This window comes from Mustela nivalis (assembly GCF_964662115.1).
Source record: "Mustela nivalis genome assembly, chromosome: 11".
NCBI classification, from domain to species: domain Eukaryota; kingdom Metazoa; phylum Chordata; class Mammalia; order Carnivora; family Mustelidae; genus Mustela; species Mustela nivalis.
The window spans coordinates 102,010,744-102,017,752 of record NC_139030.1 but is presented as its reverse complement, the minus strand read 5'-3'; positions in this window follow the sequence as shown (position 1 = coordinate 102,017,752).

The window sequence follows — 7,009 nt, the reverse complement described above, 5'->3', positions numbered from 1 at the left end:
GTCCATCCAACATTATGCTGAGCCCGTTGCCTGATTATTTCATTTTATCTTAACTACACCCCCAAAAGAGTTCTTCCAGCTTCCAGCAGCATCTTACCTTGTTCGAAAGACTTTGCTAGATATTTCAAGATGAATAAAACCCAGTCCTGTTTTCAAGATACTATTTCAAGGTACTATTTATAGAGCCAGTAGTAATTGGTTCCCAATTCCACTGCCTGGGTCTTCGAAGGGAAGCCAATGGGACCTACACCCACCCACCCCCTCAGACAGTAATAGTTCTTGGAGAGTGGGCAGATTGATTCGTCCTATAAATTGAGCATTAGCTGTGGACCAGGCACTAGGAGGGAAGGACTGAACAAGAAAATCAGTGCCCCTGACCCATGGCACCCACATTCTAGTGCAGTGGTCTGGAAAACTTTACTGGGTGTGCCTGGCCGACTCTGTTGCTAGAGCATGTGATTCTTTATCTTGGGGTTATAAGTCTGAGCCCCATGTTGGGGGTAGAGATTACTTAATAAATAAGTTTAGAAGAAAAAAAAAACTTTTTCTGTAAATGTTCTAGGCTTTGTGGGCCATATGCAGCTGCTCAGCTTTGCTGTTGTAATGTTAAAGTAGCCATAGTTAATACCTAAATGAGAGTGACTGTGTTCCAGCTCTATTTGTGGACTTTGGAATTTGAATGTCACATAATATTCCTGTGTTGTGAAATATCCTTAAGGAACCTTCTTCAAACACTTAAATATGTAAAAGCCATTTTTCGATCCTGGCCATACAAAAACACTTGGCTGCCTGTGGGTCATAATTTGCCTACGCCTGTTCAAGTGGGAGAAACAGACACTAAGCAAAGTGGTTATGGGTAGTAGAAACTGCTTGAGAGGAAATAGGATCACGTTGGGTGGAAATGATGGCTGGGGTGGAGAAGGCCCTGCTGATGAGGGGGCATTTAAGTTGAGCACTAAGGATGAAAATGAACCTACCCTCTGAAAAGATGGAGGAAGAGTAATTATGGAGAAGAGAGAGCAAGAGGAAAGGCCCGAAGGCAGGAAAGGATACAACAGTTTGTAAGAAGAGAAAGGACACTAGTAGGGCTGGAGCTTGTAAGTGTGGGGCTAAGGAGGAAGGTGATATAAGATGAAGCTAAAAAGATAGGCAAGAGCCAGGTTTTAAAGTACCTTGTGGTGGTCATGGGAGTTTAAATTTTACCCCAGGTATAATGGAAATCTATCGAAAGGTTGTAAGCAGGAAAGTGGCATGATTGATTTACTATTTTTAAAAAAGTCTCTCTGGCTACTATGCTGAGAATGGTTTGGAGAGTAGGCAGCCGTTACAATAATCTAGGGGAGAAGTGGCGTAGCTTTTACTCAGTGGTGACGGCAACAGAGAGAAGTGGATGACTGCGAGGGATGTCTGTAGGAAACAGAAATTACATGAGATTGCTGACTGTTCAGCTGTGGTGTGTTAGTTCAGGTTCTTTGAGAAACAGCCCATAAACTTAGATTAAACATGCTGAAGACTTATTGGACAGACACCTGTGAAGGAAAAACAAGGAGGGCTTTGAAGAGGGCTGGGCAAACCTTTAGCCTGGATGGTGAGTCAACTCTCGTGGAGGACAGGAAAAAAAAAAAAAACGGATAGAAAAAGTTGTAGATATGATGCAAGATGCTCCCCAAGAAAGCCAGTGGGGAGTCCTCAAACCAGTGCCCCCCAGCAGAGGAGTCCTATGTCTCACAGGAATGGGCCTGCCTTACTGACCCTGCCTCACTCAGTCATTGGCTCAGAGCAATCCAGGGGAAGTACAGCTGGATCATGGTGATAGATTTCAGAGAACAGTGACTGGGGACCACCAGCCAGTAATGCTCCCTGTGATCAGAGATGTGAGCGGTGTGTTTTCTCGGCTGCCACATATGGGAAATACGGGAAAGGAAACTTGCAGGGTCACTTCCAAAATGTTGGCTTGAAAAATTGGATACTGGTGCCACTTACTGAAATGGTGACTTATGGGAGAGATCAGAGAGATGTTTAATAGGCATCCAACTAGAGATTGAATAGCTGGTGAATAAATTTGGAACTCAGGAGTGAAGTTCTGTGCTAAAGGTTTGAATTTGGAAGACATCAGCATTAAAAGCCATGGAACTGGGTAAAATCACCTATGCAAAGAACAGGTAAATGAGAAGTGGTATGGAGCATTGCCTCTAATACTTAGAGTTCAGGCTTAGAAGAAAAAGCCAGAGGGGAGGAGAGTATGGAGCTACAGAGAGGAAAACGTCACTTCTGTCAAATGCAGCTCAGAGATCAAGAGTCCATTGGTTTGGATAACATGGGCATTCTTGGTGACCTTGACAAAAGCAGTTTCAATGCTATGATGAAGAGGCAAGCCCAGATAAAACTGGGTCAACGGGTAAATATGAGATGGGAAACTGGTTATAAAGCTGGAGAAGACCTATGGTAAAGAGAACACGAGAGAAGTGGAGCTGTAGGCAAGGTGGGATACAGGATCAAGGAAAGAAGCTCTAGGATGAAAATTACTAGCGCAGGTTATGCTGATGGAATGATTCAGTGGAAGGTAGAGATTGGCGATGCAGGAGGGAGAGTGGGGACCACTGAAGGAATAAGAACTTGAGAAGACAAGAGAGTACTGGAACCAGATCACAAATGGAGGGTTTTCCTTTATTTTTTTTAAGTTTTTAATTTAATTCCAGTTAGTTAACATACAGTGTTATATTAGTTTTAGGGATGCAATATAGTGATTCAACAATTCCGGGTAACAGCGGTGCTCATCACAGATGTACTCTGCAATCCCATCACCTGTTTCACTCCTCCCTAACCACCTCCCCTCTGGTGACCATCAGTTTGTTCTCTGGAGTTAAGAGTCTGTGTATTGCTTTCTCTCTCTCTTCTTCCCTTTGCTCATTTGTTTTGTTTCTTAAATTCTTCACATGAGTGAAATCATATGGTATTTATCTTTCTCTGACTTACTTATTTCCCTTAGCATAATACTCTCTAGTTCCACCCATGTCATTCCAAATGATAAGATTTCATTCCTTTTTATGGCTGAGTAATATTCCACAAGCGGAGGAATTTCTTTTGGACAAGAGCAGAGACAGGAGATAAAACAGAGAAGGCAGATTAAGTTCTGATAAACTGGTAAAATTCACAGTGAGTAAATGAGAAAATTCTGATGGAGTGGCTTCTACTTTTTCTACTAAATATAAACCAAAGTCAGAGGCTGAGAGTAAAGAAGATGAGGTATGGACAAGGTTTGAGGAAGGAAGATAAAATATAAACTATTTATCTTCAAAAATTGAAAAATCAAACTTTCTATAGAAACATTCTAGGATTGCCAAGAAGAAATGAGAACCTATTGGAAGATTATAGTCATTGTAACATGGATGATAAGTCAGTCATCCCAGGTATGTGACTTTTATCCAGGAACATTCAACCACTTCATTGTAGGAGCTGATAATGGGACTCGGCTAGGGTTGAAATATAATACAAGGAGAGAGGGGCAAGAGAGTTGATAAGTGATTGATTCGCCTAATGAAGGGACTCTACACTGGAAAGGAGAGAAGTAACTATATAGAGATGGTGGTGGGTAGTGAAGAAAAGTGAGGTTAATGGATTGGAAATCTTAGTGAAATTGAGAAATGATTTAAATAGGAGTATTAGAGTGAAGTGACCTGGAAGGATTAGAGGCAGTGATTAGAGACTATCATACTGTGTGTGTGTGTGTGTGTGTGAGAGAGCGCAAGGAGAGACAAAGGGAGAAAGGGAATCTTAACCAAGCTGTACACCCAGCACAGAGCCCAACACAGGGCTCGATCTCATGACCCTGAGGTCATGACCTGCAATGAAATCAAGAGTCAGATGTTTAACCGACTGAGCCACCCAGGGTGCCCTGAGAATATAATATTTTTTAAACTTTATTTTATTTTCCCTGAGAATATAATATTTTTTAAACTTTATTTTATATTATTGAAGTATAATTGAGGTACAGTATTACATTTCAGGGTATAATATACTGATTAGACAATTCTATACATTACTCAGTGCTTATCGCTATAAGTACCGTCATTATCTGTCACTACACAATGTTATTACAATATTATTGACTGTATTCCCTATGCTATACTTTCCATCTCTTCGGCTTATTTATTTTATACTGCAAGTTTGTACATCTTAATGCCATTCCCCTATTTTGCCCATCCTTCACCCACTCTCCCTCTGACAATCACCAGTTTGTTCTCTGTGTTTAGGAGTCTGTTTGTTCATTACTTTTTGTTTATTTCTTAGATTCCACATGTAAGTGAAATCAGATGGCATTTTCCTTCTCTGACTTATTTTACCTACCATAATAACCTCTAGATCCATCCATGTTGTCACAACTGGCAAGATTTTGTTCAATATTATTTCATTTTTATTCATGTTATGAGTAATTTTCCATTGTGTGTGTTTGTATATGTATGTGTACATTCATACAAAGATGTTGAGCATCTTTCCATGTATCTATTGGCCATCTATATGTCTTTTTTGGAAAAATGTCTATTTTTCCTTTGCCCATTTTTTAATTGGATTGGGGTTTTTTGGTGTTGAGTTGAGTAGTATAACTTCTTTATGTATTTTGGATATCAACCCCTTATCAGATACATCATTTGCAAATATCTTCTCCCATTCACTAGGTTGCCTTTTTGTTTTGTTAATGGCTCCCTTTGCTGCACAAAAGCTTTTGATTTGGGTGCAGTCCCAGTAGTTTATTTTTACCTCTTTTTCCCCATGCCTGAGGAGACAGATCCATAAACTTATCTTTAAGGCAAATAATGTCCAAAAGATTACTGCCTATGTTTTCTTTTAAGAGTTTTATGGGTTCAAAAAAAAAGTTTTATGGTTTAAGGTCTCACATTTAGAGTTTTCACAGGTCTCACACTTTGAGTTTATTTTTGTGTATGGTGTAAAAAAGTGGTTTCATTTCAGTTTTTTGCATGTTGCTGTCCCGTTTTCCCAACACTATTTATTGAAGAGGCTGTCTTTACCCGTTATATATTCTTGTCTCCTTTGTCACAGATTAATTGATCAAACACAGGTTTGTTTTTGGGCTCCCTATTCTTCCTATTGATCTATATGTCTACTTTTGTGCCAATACCATGCTATTTTAATTACTATAGCTTTGTAGTATATCTTGAAATCTGGGATTGTGATACCTCCAGCTTTGTTCTTCTTTCTCAAGAAGCTTGATAAATAGCTTTGGCTATTCAAGGCCCTTTGTGGTTCCATGCAAATCTTAGGATTATTTGTTCTAGTTCTGTGAAAAATGCTATTGGTATTCTGATAGGGATTGCATTGAATTTGTAGATTGCTTTGTATAGTATGCACACTCTAAAAATTTTAATTCTTTGAATCCATGAACATGGTAGATCTTTTCATGTATTTGTCTTCAGTTTCCTTCTTCAATGTCTTATAATTTTCAAAAAGTATAGGTCTTTTAACTCCTTGGTTAAATTTATTTTTAGCTATTTTGCTCTTGTTGGTGCAATTATAAATGGTACTGTGTTCTTGATTTCTCCTTCTGCTACTTCATTGTCAGTGGAGAGAAATAACAACAGATTTCTGTATATTAATTTTGTATTCTGCCACTTGACTGATGTAATTTATCAGTTCTAATAATTTTTTGGTATTTTCTGGTTTTCTATATATATGGTATCATGTCATCTGTGAATAGTGATGGTTTTTACTTCTTCCTCAGCAATCTGGATGCCTTTTGGATGTCTGATTGCTGCAGCTAGGACTTCCTGTACTGTGTTGAATAAAAGTGGTGAGAGTGGACAACCTTGCCTTGTCAGAGAGTATTATACTCGATTTCAAGATTTCAACAGTATTATCATTACAATGACTATAATGCCAAGGTTCCAGGCTGAGATGGGACGGAAGAAATGATTATTTTCAGATGAGCTATCCCCATAAGTAGTAAAGTCAGCAAGAGTGAAAACAAAGAAGATGAAACAGAAGCCAATTTCATCAACAATGTGTGATTAGAAGAACCTTAGAAGATGACATAGAAGAGACAAGGAGAGATACTATATCCAGATGGCACATAGTTCAGATTAACTAGGACTTAGAGAAAAGAAAGAAGAAAAAAATGTTTGTTAATAGTGTAAGAGCCTATTCAGCCAGAGCAGCCCCAACCCGGTTGAACTGCCATTTTGTTGTAAAGCTTAAATTGGCCTTGCCGCCCCCACCCCACCAGGGGAACTTACTTAAAAGCAAGTCCCGGAAACCAGTCCCAGGTAACAAAGTCCAAGTACAAGGGTGGTTCAGGACAGGTGGAAGTATTCAATCAGTGGGGGCGCATACTGTCTCCTAATTACCGAAGAGTATGGGCCCCGCCCTTTGGGAGCCTTTTGGCGCCAATCCTAACCAAGGTGTGATAGGCTGGTTCAAATGTCTACTAAGGTAGGGCGCCTGGGTAGCTCAGTGGGTTAAGCCGCTGCCTTCGGCTCAGGTCATGATCTCAGGGTCCTGGGATCGAGTCCCACATCGGGCTCTCTGCTCAGCAGGGAGCCTGCTTCCTTCTCTCACTCTCTATCTGCCTGCCTCTCTGCCTACTTGTGATCTCTGTCTGTTAAATAAATAAAATCTTTAAAAAAAAAAAATCTTGTGCAAATGTCTACTAAGGTAAATTGTAATTCAATTTGTCGCCTAGCATCACTTGGAGTTTCCTGTGTGTGTGTTACAATCTCATTGGCCACCTGTCTGTGGCCAGACCCAACCACATAGCGTTTGCTCTATAAAAGTCAGTCTGGAAAGCAGGGAGGGGTCCCCGCCCCGTCTATTTGACAGTCGGTCTGATTCCTGATGCTTGGCGCGAAATAAAGCTTTGCTTGGCCTTCGCTTTGTATCAGTCTCGCTCCTTTAATCACGGACCCATTATTGGGGTACCCAATTTTTGGGTGACGCAACAATAGTAATACATACCTACCCTGATGTATGCAGAGTGGAAGGAAAAGCAGTCACTACT